Source organism: Camelus dromedarius, chromosome 2, assembly GCF_036321535.1.
Source record: "Camelus dromedarius isolate mCamDro1 chromosome 2, mCamDro1.pat, whole genome shotgun sequence".
Classification (NCBI taxonomy): Eukaryota; Metazoa; Chordata; class Mammalia; order Artiodactyla; family Camelidae; genus Camelus; species Camelus dromedarius.
In genome coordinates, this window is record NC_087437.1 from 28992839 (window position 1) to 29004002 (window position 11164).

At 39.5% G+C, this 11164-nt stretch overlaps 1 pseudogene; it reads left to right on the top strand.

The window, feature by feature from the left end:
• Window positions 1-3598: 3598 nt before the first annotated feature.
• On the top strand, window positions 3599-5102 carry LOC105094985 (adenylyltransferase and sulfurtransferase MOCS3-like; annotated as a pseudogene).
• Window positions 5103-11164: the final 6062 nt, after the last annotated feature.

The window sequence follows — 11164 nt, forward strand, 5'->3', positions numbered from 1 at the left end:
TAACTCTCCCCCCAAAAACACAAGACACAAATAGTTTCACCAAAATTCTAAGTAACAGATTAAGTCCATGCTGTTGCATAGAAAAAGAAGGGGCTATTTCAATATTTCCAATTATTTTTGAGAAAGCAAAATTGAAATCAAAACTAGAAAAGTTTGAAAGAAGAAAAGTAGGAAGAAGGAGAAAAAGAAGGAAAGGGAGGAAGAAAGGAAAAAACCACAAATGTAGCTCATTAATGAATAATAATAAAAAATCCTAAATAAAATTTTACCAACTGGAATCCACCAGCTCAGTAAAGGAAAATATATTTGTGTCCAAAAGAAGGTTATTACAGAAATGCAAGACTGTTTTAATATTAAGAAATATATTAATATAATTCTCCATATTATTACATCAAAGGACAAAAATCACATGTCTCCACAGTTATTGAAAAGACATTTTTATAAAAGTTCATATCCATTCCTGATGAAAATGGATAGTGGAATATGAATATAATAATATAAATAGATATGGATAAATATCAGAAGATAAAATAAGTCTATCTCCACTGAAAACTATTAACCACTCTTAAAGGAGAAGCACACCAGTGGTTCCCATTCAAGTCAAGAACATCCTCAATCACTACTATTTGCATGATTGTCCTGAAAGCACTGCAAAATGCAATCAGAGAAAGGAAAGAAGTTAGAGGTATAAACGCTGGAGAGAGAACCAGCACTATTTATTAATGATATGACTGACTTCTTAGAAATATCCAGAGAATTGATTGGAAAATTCCCATAAACATAAGAGAATTCCATAAGGAAGCAGAGCACATTAATAAAATATAAAAATCAATAGCTTTTTATATGTTGCTAAGAAAAAAAGAGACAACAGGCTCAAAGTAGAGTGACTCGTGATAAGCCCACATCACCAAACTGAAACTTAATACCTAAGCCAAATGCAGTTTCAATCTTCCCCAGGAATTTAACCAGTCAATCTGGAATTTCCTGGTCAGCCATAGTGAGGTAAACTGCCTGGGAGACGTCTTCCACCTCCCAGAGAAAGATGAGATAATGCACTTTTTCTTTTCCCTGCTGCCTTCCATCTAAAGAAAGCTTTCCTTTTCTGCAACTCTTTGGAGTTCCTTTCTACTTGCTAGACGAGATGCTGCTGGATTCTTGAATCACTGAATAAAGTCAATTAGATCTTCAAATTTACTCAGTTGAATTTTGTATTTTTAACAACATAAACAACTGTCACTTAGAAGATATAATAGAAAAAAAAAGATCCCACTTAAATAAAAACAAAAATAACAAAATGCTTAGGAGTAAAGTTGGTAAGAAATGTGTAAGTGACATAAGAAGGAAATTTTTAAATACTAATGAAGGATATATACAAAAATGCCTCAAACAAATGGAAAGGTATACCCATTCTTGGATAAGAAGAATCAGTATCATAAATGTCAATTCTCTGTAAGCTAATTTGCAAAATCCCAATAAAACATCAGTATTATTTAATTATTTGAGGTGATGCTTGTAAAAGTCCATATGGAAAAATAAACATTTATTTCATTTATTTAATATTTATTTAAACTAATTCTTTATAAATACTTGAATATCTGTAAAATTACATACATGCAGCATTGTCTGTAAAATCAAAAGAATATAACCAAGTGTCCATAAATAGGTGATTAGTTGAATGAATTAAGTGCATCCATACAATGAATTTCTAGGCAGCTGTAAAAAAATTTTTTTTAAATTCTGAGCCCTAAGAATTTCTCTGAAAAAAAGAAAAGCAGCGCAGGAGAAAGAGCTTTTCCATGTTAAACAATTAAAATATTTTACACTGCCTCAATAAATAGTATGGCAATCATACTTAAATAAACAGAAAAACAAATGAAACAAACAGAATGTCCAAAAACAGACCTGCAGAAGAAGAATTAGGTATTTGATTCATATTCAGAATCATTCTTGGTGTTGTATATTTTATGGGTTTGGACAAATGTATGACATGTATTCACTTTTACAGTATCACACAGAATTTTCCTCTGTGTCCCTCCTATTCATCTCTCCCTCTCCCCTAACCTCTGACAATCACTGATCTTTCTATTGCCTCCACAGTTTTGCTTTTTCCAGGATGTTCATAGTTGGAATTGTACAATATGCAGCTTTTTCAAATTGGCTTCTTTCACTTAGTAATATGCATTTAAGTGTCCTCCATGTCTTTTCATGGCTTGATAGCTCATTTCTTTTTAGTGCTGAATAGTATTCCATTTGCTGTATGTATCACCTAATGAAGTACATTTTGGTTGCTTCCAAGTTTTCACAGTTATAAATAAAGCTACTGCAAATATTTGTGTGTAAATTTTTGTGTGGACATAAATTTCCAACTGCTTTGGGTAAATACCAGGAAGTGAGATTGCTGGATCAGATAAGAGAATGTTTAATTCTTTAAATAACTGCCAAACTGTCTTCCAAAGTGGCTGTATCATTTTGCATTCCCACCAGTGATGAATGAGAGGTTCCCCTTGTTCCACATTCTTGTCAGCATTTGGCGTTGTCAGTATTCTGGAATTTTGGCCATACTAACATGTGTGTAGTGTATCTCACTGTTGTTTTAATTTACATTTCCCTGATGACATGATGTGAGGCATCTTTTCATATGCTTATTTGCCATCTACGTGAGGTGTCTGTGAGGTGCGTGTTAAGGTCTTTGGCTCATTTTAAAAATCAGATTGTTCTCTTATTGCTGAGTTTTAAAAGTTCTTTGTGTATTTTGGATAATACTTCTTTATCAGATGTGTCTTTTGTAAATATTTTTTTCCCAGTCTGTGGCTTGCCTTTTCAGTCTCTTGACCTTTTTTTTTCATAGAGTAAATTTATAATTTTAATGAAGTCCAGCATATCAATACTTCCTTTGATGGATCCTGCCTTTGGTGTTGTATCTAAATCATCACCATATTCAAGGCCATCTGGGTTTTCTCTTATGTTATGTTCTAGAAGTTTAATAATTTTGCATTTTACATTTAGGTCTGTGATCCATTTCGAGTTAATTTTCATGTAGAGTAGATCTGTGTCTAGATTCTATTTGTGTGTGTGTGTGCGCGTGTGTGAATGTCCAGCTCTAGCACCATCTGTTGAAAAGACTTTTTATTGCCTTTGCTATTTTGTCAAATATCAGTTGACTATATATATAGGTGGGTCTATTTCTGGATTCTCTCTTATGTTCTATTGATTGATTTGTCTATTCTTTCACCAATACCATGCTGTCTGGATTATGGAGGAAGGTCTTTAAAAATTCAGAAAATAATAAAAACTATTGAATAGGTCGAAAATTTAGAATAGCATTATGAAAATTATATCCAAGGAGATAATGAAATGCTTACCACAATTACGTGTTTCACTCATTTAGCAAATACTTAGTGTATTGCATCCACTCTGTATCACTCTGTATTCAATTACATATTAGCAATACAGTGACTAACACAACAGACAATTCCTGCCCTCAAGAAGTTCCAGTTAAATGAAACATGGGTCATTGACATGCATTATATTTATACCTACTTTTTTCTAGTATGTCTACACAATTTTATGGAACTGAAGTATTCCCCAAATAAGCATAATGATCCAGACAAATCAGTGGGGTTATGTAGCTAGGAAGAGATACTGTGTAGTCAGTCGTAATAAGAAAAGCAGCACTGGACAACTTCCAGGAGAGGCTGCCACGGCTGCCAGGGAGGAGGTGCTCACCTTGCAGGCTGACGCTGCCCAGCGGGAGTCGGTGCCGAGTTCCCCGAAGCAGAGGCTGGCGGAGGCTCTTCCGGCAAAGCAGGGGTCAGAGCGGTTAGTTCCGGCGTCCCCCCTCCCGCTGAAGGCTGCCCTGTCCCGAGATGAGGTATTCTGCGCTACAGCCGGCTGCTGGTGCGGCCTGAGCTCGGCGTGCAGGGACAGCTGCGCTTTGCCACCTCACCCGTGCTGGTCGTAGGCTTCAGGGGACGCGGCTGCCCACTGGCTTCGTACCTGAGAGGTCAGAGTCGCCCGCCTGGGCCTCGTGGGCTGCGACAGAGTAGAAGTGAGCAGCCCGGCCCGCCAAGGGCTGCACGAGAAGGCACTGCCCGCCAAGCCCAGGGCGTCTGGCGGCGCCTCACTGCGCAGCCTCCGTCCAGCGGCAGACTACGTGTCCTACGCCGTGCCCTACGCCGTGCCCTACGCCGTGCCCTACGCCGTGTCCTACGCCGTGTCCTACGCCGTGCCCTACGCCGTGCCCTACGCCGTGCGCGTCCGCCAGCCTCGGCGCTCCGCGATGCAGTGCCTGACTGCCCCCACAGCGTGCCCCCTCGCGACCTGGCTAAGGACCGTGTGTGCCAGCCCCGGCCTCTCCTGTCGGCCAGCGCCCTGTGGACCAGTCTGTGGTGGGCCTCGCTGTGCTGCGTATTCCCCCAGCCACCTCCAGCGGAGACGGTGACCAGCTGCGCGCTTGGCAGGGTGTTTGTTGTGGTAACTGGGGTCCTGGGCCGCCGGCAGGCGCTGGGGGTGAGGATGGCTGCAGGTCTGGGCCCCTCTTGCAGCGGCAGCGTGCTGCTCTTCCGTGCCCTCGGAGGACGTTTCCGCTGTGTGCAGCTAAGTAGGTGCAGGCCCGGCTGTGCAGCTGGCGGAGACGGCCCACTGTAGCTGACCTGCAGGACTACGAAGCCTTCTGCGACTCCTCAGCCACCGAGAAGTGCCGCTCCCTGCAGTTGCTGAGCCCGGAGCAGCGAGTTTCTGTCATCGACTATCAGTGCCTCTGGATTCTGGGTCACCCCACCTGCAGCCGGATATCAGGCCTCACGTAGAGGTGGACATCCGTCGTCTGCCTCATGCCCTACACATCCCTTTGAAACGTTTGGGAGGGAGGGATGCAGATAGCCTGAACCACTTTGGAGAAGGAATCCAGGAAGGGAAGTAGGGTGCACGGGAAGGGGCCTCTCTCTCCATTTATGTGGTGTGCAGACTGGGCAGTGACTCCCCGGAAGCCATGAAGATCCTGCCGTGCTTGACAGACGCAGCCTCTTTAACAGTTCAGGATGTTGTTGGGGGGCCTCATGGCCTGGGCTGAGAAAATCAGTAGAACATCTCGGCAGTACTGAGGTGCCTGGTGGAGTCTGACTAGCAAAAAAGGTGGGTTGCCATGTTACCTAAAGTGGGTTTTTTGCATTTATTAATTTATTTATGTTTTTTCCAATAATCTACGGAAGAGCTTGAGATTCCACCATAGCTGTGAATACATGGACTTCTTTTTATAGAGGGCTTTTTAATTGTAATTGGATCATGTAGCTATCACTGGGTTGTAATACTGTTTCTGAGAACTGTCTTGTGTTTTCAGCATTTGGATGGTGTCTGGAACAGGTGAGATATAATGTGAAGTGACAAGATTTTGGGTTTTGAACTGCAGATCATTTGCCTGTCCTGCCTTTTTTCCCCCACCTCTCCTAACTGAAAAGCTCTTTAAGTCATCCATTTTAATGCTTGGAAAGGTGTAGTAAACTTACTGATGTTACTGAGTCCAAGCTTGTACTGCTTGCCACAGGACAGGCCAGTAAACCAAGAGATGAATTGTTGCAGCAAGGAATAGCAACAGAGAGCCAGCAGACTGAAAAGATGCTGAACTTGTGTCCCAAAGAACCATCTTAGAATTCAGACTTCTTTTATATTAAAAGGAGAGAGAGTATGATTGGTTGTTGCAAAATCTTTGGTGTGGGATGCCTTTGTTCTTGCAGCTGTCCAATAGGTCAGGTCACTTATGTTCCTGTAAACCTGCAACAAGACAAATATTTTGCTCTGTTCTGCAATTTTTCATCTCTGTATGAATGGAAAAGTGTTATACCTTTAAAGGCCAGAGCCTTGAGAATCTGCTGTCATGTATATTCAGGCTCTAGGCAATGTTCTTAGTTTGTAGCAAAAGCAATAGAACACAAAGTTTAAAGTAAAAGAAAACATAATATGGAGTCACTTTTGTTCTCTATTTTGCTGAATTGATCATAGATGATATAGTTAAAAATCAGTTTATTGTTTACTAAGACATTCTTTGGATGTTATTTCTACTTCAAATGATAGAATATGTCCTAGAGAAATCAGTGTTTAAAATTTAAAGTCCTTAAAACATTAACATTATCTGGGAAGTGGTCCTTCTATTAAATATCTTGAATTAATGTCCAAATGGGATATTTACAGTCTAGCAAAATAGAAATCTCTTTTGTAGTCTGTCAGTTTCTTTTATAAATTGCTAATTTTTTCTTAGAGTTAGCTTCAGAGTCTGCCTTATATTTTACGCATATAAAAATTTCTAAACTGTATACTATGGTTTGGCTTGCTTTGGAATATTCAAGTGAAAGTTCCAGCCTTCTGCCCTTTTTTCCCTATCCAGTGTGTTTTCCCCCATTTGGCTTTACTGTGTGGCCAGGACACCAAATTTAATATTGAATTAAAGTGCAATAATGAACATTCTTCTCTCCTTCACAGTTATAGGTGAAAAACTTTGAATATTTGACCAATATTAGTTGTTATTGCTTTACTGTAGATAAATACTCTCTATCAGAGTAAATAAATTTCTTTTTTGTAGTTTTTAAAAAAGAAAAAGAAAAACAGCATTTAGTCTATTCCGACAGCTCATTGAGGCCTCTGTCTGTTAAAGAGCAAGCTTTAGAAACATGACTCATAAATCCCTAGAGTTCCCCAAAGTTAGTCACAAAAGTTTCCCAATAGAAAGTGGTCCCTAAGACTGTTCTCAAAGTCCTCAACTCCATACACAAGAAATGGCTAGCCAGTAGACACATGTCACTGCCTGGTTGATAGAAGACTGAAAGTTATAGATATTTATCATACCCATTATATAAAGAGAAAAAAATCACATGGTCTCTAAATGTGGACTAGTAAAGAAAAAAGATATAAATAGAGAATGAAAAAATAAGTATTTTGAGGAAATGATTGAATTTTCTTCAATACTTTTTATATTGCACATTATACCAGTTCTGTTCCCAATGGATTCCCACTTTCTCAATGATATAAGTATAATGGTAACATTCCTTTATACATAGTTTTAATAATTTCTTGGGAAATTAAAATTTTATTTTATATTCATAGTGGCTTAAGCTTCAAAGAGAATTCTTTCAAGTTAGCTAGTATAGCTAGTATAAATTCCTACTGTACCCAATAGGACTGGAATCTAAAAAAAAAAAAAAGACACAAATGAACATATTTACAAAACAGAAACAGACTAACAGAGATAGAAAACAAACTTATAGTTACCAGGGCGGGGTTGGGGGTAGAGGAGTGGGAAGGGATAAACTGAGAGTTTGAGATTTGCAGATACTAACTACTATATATAAAGTGGGAAGGGTATAGCTCAGGCAGTAGGGCACATGCCTAGCCTGCACAAGGTCCTGGGTTCAATCCCCAGTACCTCTTCTAAAAATAAATAAATCTAATTACCTCCCCACAAGAAAAATAAAATAATTTTTTAGAATAGATAAACAACAAGTTTCTTCTGTATAGCACAGGGAACTATATTCAATATCTTGTAGTAACCTATAATGAAAAATAATATGAAAGTGAATATATATATGTATATGTATGACTGAAACATTATACTGTACACCAGAAATTGACACAACATTGTAAACTGACTATACTTCAATTTAAAAAAAAAGAAAAGAAAGAAACACTCCTTGTTTGCTCCAGGCACTGGGATAGAGGCTGGGAATACAGACCTGAAGAGAATATGGTCCCTGCCTTTGACAGATCCTTGGCCACATGAGGAAAGAGACAGACCTGGATCCCAGGAGTGAAAGCGGTAAGGTGTCATAAGGCATAATGCAGCATGAGGGACAGGGGATGCTGTGCTTATTCTCTGAGAAACCAGGAAAGGGTTGGCATTGGAGCTGAGTCCTGAAAAAGAAGAGGAGTCCATCAGACTAACAGAGGTCAGGGGAATGACTGTAGAAAGGACATCACAAGATATCTTGGTTTGGCAAAATAGACAGACACTGAAAATTTGTTTAGAAAATCTGTATTTGAGTTGGAGATGAAGTTCCTTGTCAACAGGCAGGCTTTTCCATAGGAAGATTGGCCAGCAGCCTGGCTGTTTTAATTTGAGACCTCCAATTGTCATTGCCAGTAGGTAGTTCTCTTGAGTATACATGATTTTTCCCAGGGAGGAATGCTCCAACCTCACGCATGGTAGAGGTTAGGCTGGTATATGGTTGGATGTCAAATTATATGATCCAAGCAGGAGAAAGGAGTCCTCATTAATTGTACTTTTTCCCCCTTTTTTGCACGGTAGCTACCCCACCCCTGCCCCCTTTGCCCAGGTCTTTTCAGGTCTGTAGTGGGTAGGCTTACTTCTCCCTGACTTTTCTGCTTTACTCTATCACAAACTTAGGTTTCATTTCTATGGACTTCTAGATCAGTACTATGCATGTATTGCATTTTTAGCTTCAAAAATATGGGTCCCTCTCATCTACTGTCATGTACACTCTGATACATTTTTAAATCCCTTATTGTGATTTTTGAGTTTTAAGAAAGAAATGGAAGGAAACATCTACCTTCAGCCTGCTTATATTTGGAAGGCCCGGTTTCATTTCTAAGTGCTAATAAACTGTGCTTTTTGGTAGCTACTTTTGATCTTGCTCACAATGAGAAGGTGCTTTTTTGGACTTTGGTGTAAATATTTATTTATTAACTGCATTTTTTTTTTCCAACTACACTGGTCCATCCCTAGGCTTCAGGAGTAGTTCCCATTGCCATGAATCACTGTCATTGCTCCAGCAGTCTGAATCAGTCACAGTTTCTCTCAGTTCCCAGCATTTAATTTGTCTAGTCAAAAGGACATGAACTTGTGGAGTGACATCTGCATCATGGCCATGTGAGATGCTCCCTTTGTCTCTCTCTTTTAATCTACGCCTAGTAAAATATTCATAATTCAGCTAAGGTTTCTCTGCCCCACACACCTGGATACCAAGAGAGACACACATCTGTACAGATGAAGGTGGGTGGACTGGAGCACAAAAGAGGAGGTAGGGGACTGCCCGTGACCCAGGTCCCGGTGTGGTAGCTGGGCCTGCAGCAGCAGGAAACCTGTAGCAGCAGAAAAGGTGGTGCACATGATTCTGGCCTCCCAGTTATAGTGGCTCCAGTGCCCACAGGGAACCTAGAAGCAGCAGCGACAGAGTCTGTGACTCCAGTCCCTCTAGCCACAGTGGTACCCATGACTCTGGCCCCCCCGCCTATGGCAGCAGCACCCACAAACCCAACAATCCGAGATGCAGCAGAGGCACCTGCCATCCTGGTACCTCTGGTGGCAATGCCAACAAGAGCAGGGACACCAGCAGCAGCAAGACACCAGCAACCCCAGAGGCACAAGCAGCAACAATGAGGGCACCAGCAACAGCCATGGCAGAGGCAGTGGTGGGAGCAAAGTGCCAATTCTTGAATATAGTCAGAGGCAGAAACCAAAAACGTGTGCTGTAGCGCCACCTACTGAAAAAGAAAAGAAAGACCTCTAATTACCAACAAGCTGAATTGTTAGAATCCAAGTTAAAGAAATCTTTACCTAAATAAGAAAGGTGTTTAAAAAAAAAAAAAAAAGAAATTCTATCAGAACTTCATTAGGAAAGGTAACATAGGGATAATACGTATTCCAGAAGGAGAATATAGGAAGAAATGAGCAGAGAGTTTATTTAAAGAAATAATAGCTGAGAACTTCCCAAACCTGGGGAAGGAACTAGATATACAAGTTCATGAAGCTAAGAGAACACCTAATTATCTCAATACAAAAAGACCTTCTCCAAAACGCATTTATTAAAACTGTCAAAAGTCAATGATAACAAAAGAATTTTAAAGGCAACCAGGGGAGATAAAATACAATAACCTGTAAAGGAACTCCTATTTGGTTATTAGCAGACTTCTAAGCAGAAAATGTACAGGCCAGGAGAAAGTGGAATGACATAACAAAATACTGAAAGATAAAAACTGCCAGCTAAGAATACTCTATCCAGCAAAGTTAATCTTTAGCTGTGAGAGTGAAATTAAGGTTTTCCCAGACAAACAAAAGCTGAGGGAGTGCATCACCACTAGACCTATCTTATAAGAAATGTTGAAAGGAGCTCTTCTACCTAACACAAACAGACAAAAGTACAAAAAAACTTATAGGTGATAAATAGAAGGAAAGAATCAGAAAATTGCAACTCTATCAGTATAGGATGTTAAACACTTCATTATAGCATGAAGGTTAATAGGAAAACCAGTAAAAATAACTATAGCTACTTCAGTGTGGTAACAGACTTACAATATGAAAAGAGATAATTAAAGACAACAAAAACATTAAAAGTGAAGAGGAAAAGGATGGAACCTATGTAGGCAACTGAAGATAAGGTCCTTTCATCAGGAAAAGGACTGTTTTATCTGTGAGACATTTTGTATAAACCTCATGGTAACCATAAAACAAATCTAGAGCAGAAATACAAAACATAAAAAAGAAGAAACCGAGAAACTGTCCAATGAAAACAGCAGACAGAAACACAAGGAAAAGGAAACCATGGAGCAACCAGAAACAAAAGATAAAGTAGCAGTACTAAGTCCTCATTTATACAGTTACCCTTAATGTAAATCGATTGAATTCATCAATTAAAAGACACGGAGTGGCTGGATGGATTAAAAAACAAGACCCAACTATATGCTGCCTCCAGGAGACTCATCTTAGCTCTAAAGACAAAGAAAAAGGGATAGAAGATGACACTCTAAGCAAACAGCAGCCTAAAGAAAGCATATCACCCATATAAGACAAAATAGACTTCAAGCCAAGAAAGTTAACAAGAGACAAAGATAATATTATTATATCATAATAAAAGAGACAATCTGTCAAAAACACACAGTTATTTACATAGGAGCACCAAAGTATATAAAGCAATTATTAACAGACCTAAAAGGAGAAACTGACAGCAACACAGTAATACTAGGGCACTCTTAATACCCCAGTTACATCAATGGATAGAATATCCAGACAGAAAGTCAACAAGAAAACTGCAGCCTTAAATGAAAGATTATACCAGATGGACTTAAATTTATACAGAACAGTCCATCCAAATGCATCAGAATATACAATCTTACCAAGTGCATATGGAGCATTCTCTCATATGTTGGGACATTAAACAAG